This window comes from Triturus cristatus, chromosome 6 (genome assembly GCF_964204655.1).
Source record: "Triturus cristatus chromosome 6, aTriCri1.1, whole genome shotgun sequence".
NCBI lineage: Eukaryota > Metazoa > Chordata > Amphibia > Caudata > Salamandridae > Triturus > Triturus cristatus.
This window is the reverse complement of record NC_140589.1, coordinates 1461536925-1461551844: the sequence shown is the minus strand read 5'-3', so window position 1 is coordinate 1461551844 and position 14920 is coordinate 1461536925.

Below are 14920 nucleotides of genomic sequence, written 5' to 3'. Positions count from 1 at the left end.
CGGTGTTATCTGTAAAATGAGCTATGGCATTCTAAATATGATAACTCTGGTGTGGCTGCACTGGGGATACCTCAGCATTGTTCTAATGTTTTTTTTCATGTACAAAACTACCCACTTTGAGCCCAACGTCCGTCTGGTCAAGGCCGTCATCATCATGGTGGAGTGAGTCGGACTCCGAGGAGCAGTGCATCCAACAAAGTACCCCTCAAAGTACAACCGTGAGAGGATGGTGCCAGCCATTGGAGCGCTACCTCAACTGTATTTCCAGACAAGGAGCCAGCAGAGATTAACCACCCATCTGAACCAGCCATCCAAGAGCACAGAGGAGCAGAGCAAGGTGGTATGATCAGAAGAAGAGAAGTGGGCAAAGAGAACCAGTAGGTGAGTATGACCTCTCTTTCTGGGCAGTGCAGCCCTGAATGGAGAGAAGTGGACCTTCAGCCCTGGGACCGTGTTACAGCAGTGCCCCGGGGGTGCAGGAGCCGGTTGTGCATGCTTTGTGCACCCCCATGGCACTTTCTTATTAAAGAAGGGGCACAGACGCTTGTACATCCCCTTCGGTAATACCAATAGTGCTGGTGCACATTAAGCTCCAGCCCTATCATCAGAGGGCGTTCTGTGGCCCCATGTAAATGAGGGAATCCCTTTGCCTCTACACCCGCGCTGTATTACAGTTCCGGGCGCAGAGACAAAGTACCTGTCGGTGCAACCCCTGATTGTAGCCCTTTGGAGGGGGACAGGGGGGTACCACGGACCCCCCCAGACGTTCTCTAGCAGGCGCGTGCAGTCACTCACTGCACCCACCTGCAAGGGGCTCTCTCATCCCCCTTCAAACACAGACCTGCTTCAAAGCAGCCGCTCTGTGTTTCACACGGAGCATTCACTACAATGCAGCACATTTTCCTGGTTAGCGCTGGCACACATTTGAAAGGTGACCCTAGCGCTAACCAGGATAATGCGCCGCATACGTAATACGGCCCCTGGCCTACAAAGTGCCCATATGCAGCTACATTCAGAGCAAATAAAGCATCCCCCAAAAGCAGAAATATTAAGCAGAAACAGTAATCATGATGGCTTCAAACTGGACTAAAGACTCCGTTTTATACAAATAAAGGAGCAGCCGCGTTTGTATCTAGAACGGTAGGGACACATCCTTGAAATGTTTTTGTGTAAAGTGTTTTTGTGTAGCTGGCTTAATTTATATCTAAAACATGCAATAATTACGCATATGTACAATATATATATATAACAAACAAAATATCAATCTATAGACATAGTTTGCAAACGTAGATAACAATGCATCTATTTCCCGAGGATGTAAATCACCAGCTGTACTAAACATGTTCTACAACTATCAAGTATTAAACACATCACAACATTCTTGGCGGGGGTGGGCAGCCTGTAAGAAGAAAAAGAAAACATGAGGCATTCGAAAGAGAACAGGAAACCGGGGGTGACAAGAAGAAGTAAAGAGAAGCACCATAGTACATGTCAGCACACAAAAAAACACTAGCAAACAACAATACTCTCCCAACCTTTCTTAAACCATGGGTTTCCAGGTGGTTTCCACTGACTAAGAATTTTACCCTTGGAACACATTAGACCTTTCAGTAACAATTTCCCTTTTCATAAAATGTTTCCAAAAGAACACATTTGATTACATTAAAAATCCCCTTTGGATATTTTACTGATAATGTACATATGACCTATTATGCTTTCATTTGACCTAAACGTCCAAACTCAAAACTTTAATTTTAGTTAATTGCTCAGATTGTGTCACTTCATCTATGTAAATTAAATAGCTTCAATCATCAAAGTACTTTTTGATGTTCTTATGCGCAGCGGCCAAGGTGTGCCTTTGTCTTCTGCTGTTGGACAGGTACATTACATTTGTATCTGCTTATTGTCTTTATAGCCAGACATTGAACATTTAACCAACGCATGCATGGTTTGCTTCGGGTGGCAAAAGTTGCACCAAGTAGTTGCATCCAAAGCTACTGATATATTTTTGTGACTTTTGTAATTTTGCCTGAGGAGGTGTGCACCCTGAATATGGAAACCAGAATATCGATGACACAGAATATCGAAGACATAATATAAAAAACGCAATCTCAAACAGGTAAGTATGGATTTTCTTTACCTGACTCCACATACATATACACCTTGACGATATATATATCTTCAAGGTAAGTAGATGTGGAATTATGAATAGTAAATCTTTACTTCCCTACATGCACTAACCTTTCAATATTTTGTCTCTCAAAATTCTTTCCTCTATATTCTTGTCCCACGATATTCTGGAGGTCGACATTCAGTAGTACAACCCTTAAGGAAACAACCAATTCCCATTTCAGCGCAGAAACCCACAGCCAGGCACAGTCTTGGGAGCCTTTGCCTTATTTACATATGCAGTTTAGCAATATGGGTATCGTAAAAACAGTGCTTTCTTCCCAATTTCTCCTGAGCATCACAGGCATATGAGTGGTCAGCAGTGGCGGCCGGTGCAGGTAAGAGTGGTGGGGTGAGTGGGAGGAGTTGACAGACTACCAAAGGGAAAATAAAATAAAATAGAAACACAGAGTCAACGATGCAGGCAGCGCAAGGTAAGTGTTTTTCTTTCTTTAAAATTTTATTTTCCCTCATGTCATCTGTCTACTCCCCCCCCGCCCCACGCCACTGCCCCACCACTCCGGCCGCAACTGGTAGTCAGGGTAATACAGTGATTAATCTCTTAAACATATAGCTGCATATGGAAACAAACATGGTACTCTTTGTCAGGAAATATATGTTTGACTAACATCCTAATTATAATGTGGGGTTTTCCTTTAATACTGCCAGGTGAGTGTGGAGGGAATTCTGCACCTGGGGCCGATCACACAGAAGGTGCTTCTTCTACAGGACGCGCATTTAAACCTTAGTTATTTTGCCCTATGTAGATCTCACAGTTCTATTAGTGATGTTTTGTGAGATCCTAACCCCACCAGATCTTTGTGGTATTTAATCCTTCTAATTTACGAATACCTCCAATTGGTTTAGCTTTCACTCAGGACACCTCCGAGATCCAATAATTAGGTCTTATGATTGTAAGAGTTCAGTGGCAGCACAGTGTTCTGAATCTTCTTTAAATTGCTCACCAACTTCTTTGGAATCCAACAACAACACATTCAGGATCTAATTATAGCCTTATGTTACACATTCATTGCGAAGACATCAGAGGCGAGAAACAAAACCTTTGTGTGCCAGTGGAGAATGTTCCTCGTGGCCTATGTTGTTTTCCTTCCAGAGTCATTCAGCCATGCAGGAGCTGTATTCTCAGTTGATGGCTTGGTGGGAGGAGACTGCCTGAGAGACTGAACTACAATTCCCATGATTCCTGCTGAACTGGAAGTATGAATGCAGTTTCCGGGTATGCACTCTGCATATTATTCTTGCCGGATCTCTGAAGCAGAGCTGCTGTGCGTTTATATCGGAGGGAGTCTTCTTGTGCGTAAGGTTGCAGTGCACCAATCAAAGTTTGGATTGTTGAAACAGTGGCTAAGTAAAGGTTACTCTCTAATCACCGCTAGGCTTTGTCTATTTAAACAAAGCGGACATTTCTTTCTATGTTGGTAAGTTGTTCCTCAAAAACTTTTTTTGTGGTGAAGTATTTGCCGGTGTTATTCCTAAAACAATTCATGGTTCGGTGAGTATGCTTCACCTTGCCCGGATAACTTGTTTGTATCTGAACTCTTTGGTATTTGGGGGAGAAAAACAGCTGTGAATTGTACCAAAGAAAACACCATTCAACAGAGTGAAAGGATCATGGCTTCCCTGCAATATTTTGATAGGATTTCAGAGTATCAATTTTGTTACTGAGATAAAAATAAAGTCCTAAGGAACTTATGAACTATACTAAAGGAAGTTGCGGTTATGAAAATGAATAATCACTGACTCCTTGATTGCTATGACACAAATTTGTTACCCATTGGACATTTATTAGTTCTTTTGTATTCTCTTTTCGATATGCTAACAGGGCATCATTTGAGTCCTGGTTGGTCCAATCCCTGTGAGGCCTGCCTTCTTGGTCTATTTGGTAGGTGCTCATGATTATGGGAATAGTGAGGGAAATCTACCATAAAAGTTTAGGTAGATAAATTGTATTTTTATACTATAGGATTACTCTGAGGAAAGAGGATAGTGTTGTACTTGGACTCTTGTCCTTGGACACAAGGTTATGCAGGGTTATTTGCTTTTGCAGGAAAAAAAATACATATACTAGTATAGAAGAATTTTGATGATCATTAATCATTCTATAGATATATAACAAGTTCATATGTTATGTTTTACAGATCTCCTTCCCTGCTGTTTCCTCCCCTCCCTTCTCACTTGATCACCTTAATAATCTGTGCTGTTATAGCAATCGGATTTAAGGCTATCAAGAGGTGGACCACTTTGAGCAGAGAGCCGGTCCTGAGGGATTCGATTATTGAGACTCCACACCTTAACAATTATTACTCATTCCTTTTCTTCCTGAAATTGTCTCTTTTTTTTTTTTTTAGGAATGTCTCATTTAGAAACTGCAGTTTTTCATTACTGTATTGAAATGCTCCTCCACATTGTAGGGCTCACTTCCTACAGAGTGAGAAAGCGCCTACAGACAATGGAGACTGATACACAACGCACTGTAAAGAAGATGGATACCAGCTGGTTGCAGAGCTCTGCTGATTCGTGTATGTAGCAGTGTGGCACATAGGCGAGGGAACGATTAGGTGTCCCCTAGGAGGGTGGTCTGATGGTGTGCATCGTATACGTTTGGCTACAATTGTGCCTTCTGTGAATGAGTTATTGGTTAGGTGGGCGGATGACCATGTCTGAAGCCAACCTGGGAGAATCAATCAGTTGCAAGCTATAGTTAGAGTAGCTGCTGAGAGGGGACATGACTCAAAGAAGGCAGCTGCTCATCAGTCCGCATGGTGCCTCCCTGAGGCAAGACCCTAGCCTCTGAAGGGCTGCCTCAGGCAGGGACCAGACCAAAGGAGAACCCCAAGAGTAGGAGAGAGTATATTCTTTATTTGTCTCTTTACCAGTAGTGGCTGGCATCTACGGGGTCGTGGGGTGGGCACGCGCATGTAAATTAATATAATTTTTTTTTAAGCCTACCGAACTTAGCGACGTCCTCGCTCCAGACCTCTTTTTTCACCGACACAGGTACTGGATACTGGAACTCCCCTGGCCAATCCCGGCGCTGCTCTCAGCAGCATGATATCAGTGCTAGGATTGGTGGGAGTGGCCTAACTCGACGCTCCGCTGCTCTCTGGAGGCTTTGGCTTGCTCTAACACTGCTGTCTTAAGACAGCTGGGTTAGAGATGTCTAAAGTGCGCATGTATAACTGTCCGTCGCAAGCTAGCCAGCCAAAAAGACATGTGCACTTTAAACAGAGCAATATCATCTCACTCTCCCCCTTGTTGCTGTCACTTAGCAGTGGCCTCGCCCCGTCCTGACGCTCGGCACGGGGGAGGAAAATTAAATGTTAATTAATTGCCATTTTGTTTTTCATCTCTGGGGTTTTGGGGGGATTTTTAAGTGGCGCGACACTCCTCCGCTCAAACGGAGGAGCCGCCCCTGCTATTTACAAATAGCTCTACAATTACGCAGGGTGCCAGGGCGCTTTATAAGAAACAATAAAGCCCAAGGATGTATCCACAGGACAAATACATTGAATTGTGCATAGCAAACCTGAACTCAGTGTGTCTAAAAGATTAGGAAGACAAAAGGGGCATTTAGGAAACGATTCAGAAGAAGATAAGAGAAAAGAGACGAGAAAGGCACGACAGAGATAAAATTATTGCTTGAAAAAAAGCATAATTTTGTATTTTATTTCATAGAAATTGAGAGAAACCATATTAAACGTTCAAGTGCAAGTTGGAGAGCAGTGCTTCAGTTTCTTATGACAGAGTCCCACAATTACGGGGCCGCCCTGGATAAGCTGCTGAGACTAAGTGGAATTTCTTGTTCTTGAAGTGAAAAGTCTCTTTGCTCTTTAGGGTTCTAATGTCCCCAGAGATGTAAAGGCAAGAGTGAAAATAGTTTGGGTGAAATTACAAAGCATTCAACATCATATAGAAGAGTTCACATTGGACCCTAGCCCCCAGCGGTAGCCAGTGGAGGTCTGTCGATCACGGTGGTTTGTGATTATATGTGTTAATGTCTGCAGTCTAACAGACAGCCGAGCAAACGAGGCTGTTGTTGCCTTCATTCTTCACACTAAATCCAACAGGAAGGTGTTGGGCTCCACAAATTGTTTCATCTGATGTACAGCGTGCGTGGTTTGTCATCCGTGTGTAGTGACTTGATCTGATCTGCTCAGATGCTGCTGGCGTTCGACAGCCCTCTGACGAACAATCGCAGGATGTCCTGTTCTGTGGGGCCTCCGGACATGGAAAAGCAGCAAAGGGCAGCCTTAGCAGCTCCTCTGAGGATGGGCACAGAATGCAGCTCCTGGCAGGACCGACGTTACATGTTTTTTTCTGTCCCTGGAAGCTCGCCGACTATGATTATCCCCTGGGCACACTGACGATTAGCATAGGCAGTAATCAATTACCTCACAGAAAATAATTTAACAGCGTTATCGTATCTCTCACTTTAGTAGGTAAAGGTCAATTTTAAAGAGAAAGCTGAGATATAGTTTTTTGGTTTATTGCAAACTTGAATGCACAAATAGATAAACACTATGGGGCAGATTTATGAGCCCCTTGCGCCACTTTTGCGTCACTTTTAACATGGGAAAAGTGACGCAAAAGTGGCGCAGGGGGCTCATAAATCTGCCCCTATGTATATATCCACATCTAAACGACGGAGGCGTCCAGCTGCTTGTTGTCCGTGGATGCTCACAGAGGGGCATATTTACAAGCCCCTTGCGCCACTTTTGCGTCACTTTTCCCATGTTAAAAGTGACGCAAAAGTGGCGCAAGGGGCTTGTAAATCTGCCCCAGAATGTTTTACGCAGTGCGGAAGCTTACATTTAAAGGTGTATGTAGGCACGTTTAAAAAAAATTAAACATTTACGCACTACAAAAAAATAAACGTGTATAGTTGCCCATCAAGTAAGTATAAGTTATTGTCAGGGCCAGTGGAATTATGCGGCAGGGGAGAGCCCAATTATGCAGCAGGGTTGAGTGAATTTTGCGGTCAGAAAAGGCAAACTATGCGGCATAATGCGGCACGTTTGTTTTAGTAATAATTCATTATTTAGTACTTTTTGCACTTGTTAACACAGTCTGGGCACTGGGTGTACCTCCTTAGTACCAGTTTAACACCCAAATATGGCAATAAGCAACAGAAAGGTGATCAGTCAAGGTTTGCTAAGGGCCTTCCACTGCGCAGCAACACATATCCCTGCATTTTAGTAACTTTTGAATCGTTTGAGCTAGAAATAAAAAAAATGAGTTTTTTTAATCTGCAGATTTTGCAGCAGGTGATGAATTATGTGGCAAATGCAACAAATCTATAATTATGGGAAAATCACAGAGGCTGCACAATCGCGTAATTCCAGTGACCCTGAATATGTTATGCACATACACGGCACGAGAAGCCATGCAGTAATAAAGGTGCCTTTGTTTTAACCCATTTAGATGGCATTAAAGATGACATGAGGAGTCAAAGGCAATAATTTGAGACACTCTACTTGAAAAACACTGTGGCCTTGTGCAGTAAAGTGTGTGAACATGTCTTGTGTCATCACTTCCCTGGATTGGCCTCTTGACTGCACGAGCGACTGACAAAAAAACACATTTGGTTTGATTTCCTTGCCTGCTGAGCTGTCGGATGTCAATCTGTTTGCTTAGTGCTGGTGTTATTAAAGCAATAGGATGATAGAACAAGCCCGAAAAAGATTTCGCAACACTCCCTGCTCTGCCTTACTTGAGACCACTACGAAAAAAGGAAGCAACTCACTGATATGCGTTCCCACCTTTAACTCATCATCAAATATAATCAAGAGGATTATAAATAAAAAGTAGCACATACTGACTTCTAACCAACCAAAGTTTGAGAAACCCCTGTTCTCTTTTAAGTACAAACAGCCGTAGAAAAACCCTGGTCAAAACTGATAGTTGGAAACCCCAACAAAACACCAATATGACCTGTGGAATCAATGACAGGTGAGGGGGCACTATCCATGTGGCTCGTGTATTGTATGCCAACTCAAAGCCCAGACCACCCATATTGACTCAGGCCTTCCCCAGACTTGGGCACAACGACACCACCCAAACTGTAACACTGAACATGTCATCTATATGATTACGTGTCCCTGCAAGAGCCGATATATCGGAATGACTACCAGGAAAGTCAAGACATGCATAAGTGAGCATAGAAGCACTGTATGTAGGGCTATAGCAGCAACCAAATTCACATCCTATTCTCTTGAAATGAGACATTCAGACCACGATCTCCAATGGACAGTGATTGAGTAACTCAAGGGGGGTATTGGTGTGTCCCAAAGATTAGTAGAGAAGGAACAACTGTGGGTGTACAGACTCAAGACTCATATACAAGGGCTTAATAACTCCATTTCATGGGGCCAATTAACTCACAAATAAACTATACCCGCAATGGAAGGCAGTACTAATCGGGGAACGTTTGCAGTTCTCTTACGGGTTGGGAAACGTAACATCCAGAAGCAGCACCCATAATGTAGAAGCCGTTAGTTATATCCATTACTTTGGTGTGTGGTGAACCACTATGGATACATAAGAATCATAGGCAGTAATCTCTATCAAGTCTACTTTTGAGATACATTAGTCATAAAAATGCGTGCATAAGCATAGCTAATGTGGTAACATGACTCATGTATAACTAGCAAGTATTTGTCTGACTGACCCGATATATGCATGAGTCACAATGGTCGTGAAAATGCGCACATAAGCATAACTAATGTGGTAACATGGGTCATGTTTAACTAGCAAATATTTTTGACCCAATATATACATAAGGTCTGAAGCATCTGTTTAAGATCGCTACCAATATGATATGAATTCATACGGGTGAAACTAATATTCCAAACTACAACTCCCATGTATCCTCAGGACTTTGTAGTCCACCAACCCTGACCGCATGGATGATGTCATATGGTTCGCCAGGGGCAGGATTCCACCTGCGACGAAGTAGGAAACGCTGGGACAAACACACACATAAAAACGCGTTCCTGGCATACAGTTTTCTAGAAAGCGGGGATACGAGGACCCAAGTAGGTGAATGATCGGGGCAGGATCCTTGATGAAGTAAAAGGAGTGGCTGTGGTTGTGAATGTGCTCGAGATGTTCGGGGGTACTTTGGTACATCTCCCTCGGAGATTGGTGAAAACACTGCTCTCTCCTTTTCTCTTCAGGTCACGCGCTACCAGTGTATGACTATAGGGCTACTCCTCACTCTGCATTTCCTTCAGAAACGATAAGCCCAACACAGAAGGATAAGGACGCATGGAACTATATACTGATAATAATATATCACCTATGATAGGCGATATGGCTATGAGTGACAAAACACCCGGGTGTATTATTTTAATGGTCCAAGATGGTATGGATGGGGTGTAGAGAGACTACATCTTTACACCTATTTTCACAGATTGTGTGGATATGTGCAAATTACACTGCCACTCACATGGGGGTGTCTGGGGGGTCCAGATAGCCACTAAGTGCTCTAAACATTTGAGTACACTATGCATGATGCATGAACGTGCGCTGGGTCTTCCACATAGACTGATCACATTGATAACATGTGCGCAGCATGAGTTGGACACGTGAGATAACAGTTAAAAACTGTTTTTTTCACAGGTTGGACACAATAAACTGAAGTACCGGATAAAGGATAAGTATATACCAGACCGGTCTTTAGATGCAGCTCTCTGCTCATATTATCAGAAACAAGGCAGTACCTTACTGCAATCCAGGGAGGGAATCTTAGTTGCCCTGAAGAAAGCCCATGACCCACGCGGGCCAAACTCTAAGGGCTGAAACATGTTGGCACTAGGGTCTTAAGACCATTACATCCTCACGACCCTACTTCCTTATTTTTATTATCCCCTGTAACTCCGCCAATAAAGGGATACCTGGAGTTAACGGAGGATTTGTAATCTTTAAACCCCCTGGCCTATTTCTCCAAAGTGCTCCCTGGAATATGATCAAGTCCACCCTGACCTATAGCAGTCAGAGTGAACCCGATGATGATACATGACATTACTAGAGTGTGTGAGGGTTATATAATAAAAAGGAATTGCTTCCTGCCCAGTCCATAATCGGATGGTGTACCACTTGATGAGAGTAGTGCCCAACATTTCAAATAACAAGGTGGGATACTTTTTTGTTTGCCAGTTATTAAACCAACATCGGGTCACACATGTGTTACATTCAGTGGTCGAAGTGGGGAAAAAAAAGTAAGGGAACTGTGGGCGGAGAATCAGAGGGCGGGATTAACCCGAGGATTGGGTCAGGGGACAGAGTCATAGGTGTGGCCAGAAAGTGCAAATCATTCTAATTTTTAGTATTTGACATTTCACTACCCAGTTGGAGCTTAGTAGGTTATTTAATTCAACCAATGGATACACGTGTTTAATATGAGTTAATGACATCAAAATACATTCACATAGTGAGATGTGCTTCCAATCTCAGAATGGCCCAAATACTCTTAAAAGTGAAAGCACAAGATATTTGTCTCCGAGCCATGGAGTTTCTGTCATCAGCACTTCTCCTCCCTATTTTCCACAAGAGCAGTTCAAATATGAATGGCAAAATATCCTAGTTTGTAAATGTTTTCTATATAATTATGGCTCTGCAATATATAAATACAACAAGCGGTCATATCGCCCTTCTTTCCCCTGACAAACGGTCAGCATGGGGTACAGCAGAGACCGATCGGATCCATGAGGCATTACATACTCAGAGTTTAAGTACTCCGACCAGAGGATTTGTGAGTAATATTACAATCCACTACACTCACAGCAAACTTTAGGGTGTGTGCTGAAATCTACACCCACGTGGCCGCGTGTTTGGTCACTCACTATTTTGGTCCTGATGAAAGCCTTATGAACTAATCCAAAGGCTGAAACTAATAGACCCCCCAAAAATTAAAGGAGATACCGAGGTACATACTAAACCTCTTAGAGATCCCGATGTTGTTTTTACATATGTCCTAGGACCCTTTCATTAAAACTTTTATAAGGGTTATTCCTAGAGACATTTTTAACTCATAACTGCACTTCACATATCACTTCACTGTTCTTCACAAACAACCTGCTCCGCTGTAACTCAGGCTTTGAAGCACAGCTGGATTGCATTAGGTGATCCAGCTGGACCCCGATGATGAAGCATGCCACCTACTAGGTAGGTGGGTGAGGGGTTTCCTAAAAACTACCTACAGTTGTTTGCACTCCTTTCTATTGAAGGTATTGACAAGGATCATTTGACCACAGTTACCTCATAAAAGGACTTGTCCATCTTGTTTATACATCTGCAATATTTGCCACATAATGCATCATCTGCTGCATAATTTGACGATTTTAACTAATAAATTGTTTGTAGCTCAAATGGATCAAAAGTTTCTGAAAAATGTGACTTGTGTTTTGCGAAGTGAACAGCCCTTTTCAAATGTTGACTGATCACCTTTCTCACTGCTGCATTTGTATGTTACACTGGTACTAATAAGCCAAACTCTTTGCAGAGACTGTTAGCATGTGTAAAAATATAAAAATAATAAAGTATCAGAAAATATACCGCATTATGCTTCAGCCTTTTTTTTGCTGCATAATTTAGTCAACACTGCGGCATAATTTTGTCCTCCAATGCTACATAATTCTAGTCGCTCCAAAGCAGGCAGCACATCTTAAAAGTGCTTGTGCATGAAGCAGAGAGGCCCTGAGGTTTGTGAACTTAGGGGTATATTCACAAGAACTTGTGATAACTACCACAAGAGTAGCGTAACGCAACTTTCAATATCGCAGCGTGGAATTCATAACATGGTGGTAGCATGCGGTAGTCACCAGATAACGCACCAAATATCCGGGTGAAAAACAACACCACGCCGCATAAATGCGATACGCAAACGCAAAAAAACGTGCGATGAGGCCAACCGCGGTACAAAAAGTAGCGAAAACCAGCCACAGGCTGGCAAATCACACGCGTCTGGAGGAACAATGCACCATAAAAACCACAGAAAAAATACACCAAAAACAATCCAAAGTGCGAAGCAATATGAATGCACCCTGACACAGCGCAGGGGCCAACTCGAACCCCACAACCCCCACAGACTACCAGCAAGGAACAACGGGGTCTGGGAAGGCCAAGGAGAAGAGGGAGAGGAAGACGGGGTGCAGACCGCAGGAAAACAAGACCAGCGTCACGGAGGTGACAGAACATTCCCAGCAACTGACCCAGTAGCAGACCACCTCGATTGCAGTCGGAGCGCCGAGGAGGCCAATCCAGGAGTCCAATAGGCGCTGGCATGATGTGACTACCTAAACCAGGTACAAACCCGCTGCCAACAGGAAGGCAGCAATGGCGACAGGAGGTGGCAGTCCAGCGCCACCGGAGGAGCTGAAGGAAACCCAGGCAACAGTCATCAGTGTGGAGACGGTGCAAGGAGTAGGGAGTACGGACACAGCTTGAGAGGACCTGACACAACATCAATAGGGAGTGCAACAAACAGGGACTGGGGGGGACGGGGGAGTGGGCACAATGGCATACATGCACAATGAGGTGTAGCACACTGCACACCCACAATTACCCAGGTCCATGGTCCCGATCCCCTTGGCACACTGCAGCACACACACATAGCACGAACAGCACATCCACATTGATGACAACAAGGAACAACGTGCATAGCCGACACTGCAGAACAGAAGACACAACTGGCTCCGCACATGCACAAAAACATGCCTACTACATCTGACGGAGCCGGAAACTGTGAAATAAAAATGTACGCGTACGACCTCACATCCGTCATGTAGACCAAATGTACACTGTCCCGCAGAAGAATCCAGCACCCCCAGTCACAATGTACATTGCCATACAGTCTGCATGCAAACCTGCGCAATGCACCAACATATATGTCAACACAAAGTCAACACGCACCTCCCCTTCACATCGCAGAGGGGCACCCAACACCTTCAGCAGAGCACAGAATACAACACATCAGTGATGCCGAAGAGGACCACCACACCGTCGACACCGACGCCCTACAACAGCACATGGATATCCCACGCAAACCCCCACCAGGACCCGGACAGCCAAGCTACTCAGAGGAGAACACCAAGCCTGCAACAGACCACACAGCAGGAAGCACCTGCAAGCACAGCTGGCTCACAACACTTCACCCACCCACACATCGCACCCCAATGACATGTTCCTGCACGCCAAAAGGAGGTGGCCCAACAGGTGTGGGTGGGGGCCGAACCCATGGAATGCGAACCAGGACACATACGTAGGTGTCTATCACCCTTCAGGGGCCACCAACACCACACTAAGGAGACCCACACTGCCATAGAGACACATGCAGATGCACATTCACAGTACAGAACCACGGGCAGGGGCGCTCAAATAGCAGTCACACACCCATGTTGGCTCTGCGTACGACGGCCCTGGCCACTCCCCTTATGAATTGAGTGGGTGACGACAAAGCTACATGTTCAAGCTCCAACCCGCTGCCTGCGGTGACACGTCTGCATCCGATGTACACAGCATAATGTAATGGCGTAATGCCCAGGGCCCTCATGCAGACAGCAAGACCACAGGGACACACGCAGATATCATGTTGAACTGGCTACGGGCACATGCGCCCGGACCCTTTATTGGCAGGGCCACATGTACAGTGATGCCTGTGCTGGATGTGTGTGGGGTGAGTGTAAGCCCTTCCGCACGGAATGTCTGGTGCTGGCAACCACTTGCACATTAGACACCAGTGCAACGTAAACAGAAAACACATGCATAAAAGAGTCAACTGCTGAGCAACATGGAGGGAGCCTGAGAAAGTCCAGAGGACAGCCACCATGCAAACAGAAGTGTCCATGAGTTGCAGTGCCCTGGGAATGGGACACTAGAGATGAGCGCGCCCATGTGAAGAAAAAGTCTGGGATTGTGTCCCTCCGACAGATACCTGATGCAGTTGCAGTGGGGTGTGTCATACCTGCATCATCTTCCCCATCAACGTCTCAGGGCCCCCACACTGCTTGAGGTGACATAACTGCGCAACCTCTCCACAGCTCAAAACTCAATCAGTAATGGACAATGGCTTGCGGTGCACTAAGTCACTGGCACCTGGAATGCTGAGCAGGGCATAAGGCCGATGATGGCATCCATGACAGGTCCGAGCAACTCCGTAAGTCTGTCAGGACCACCGTGTTGACTGTGGCAGATGGCTGTTGGAGGTGGTCCTTGCGGTGGTGGCGTGTGCCTCCTGCGGTGATGCCACGTCCAGGCCGGTCAGGACTCGATTTGATGTGTGAGCCCTGGTGGGATGCTGTTGGGCCCGGAGGCTGCATACAGTGCAGGGCCACAGAGAAATGGCATTGATGACCCCAAGGCCAACGCTTCAGGGGCAATCCAATAAATCAGAAGAAGGGGTCTCGGACAAGTACAGAGTTAGTGGCCCCGGATGCACAGCGGCCGGCACAGGCACCCAGCCACGTGTCGGTGACTTGCGGTGCAGTCAGATGGGACATGCGACCTGAGCGGGTCACCATCAATGTCCCAGGTGTATGTTGCAGAGGGTTTCGGGGGACAGTGGAAGGTGTCCTCCAAGACATGACGCCGAAAGGTTTTTTTTTTATCCGGAAGCAGCAAACGGAGGAGTGGAATGCGACAGCCCCGTTGCCACCACCAATTCGGTATCAGCTACATGAGGATGTAAACTGCCCCTTATTCCATAGACTCAGGCGCCACCCAGAGAGGGGAT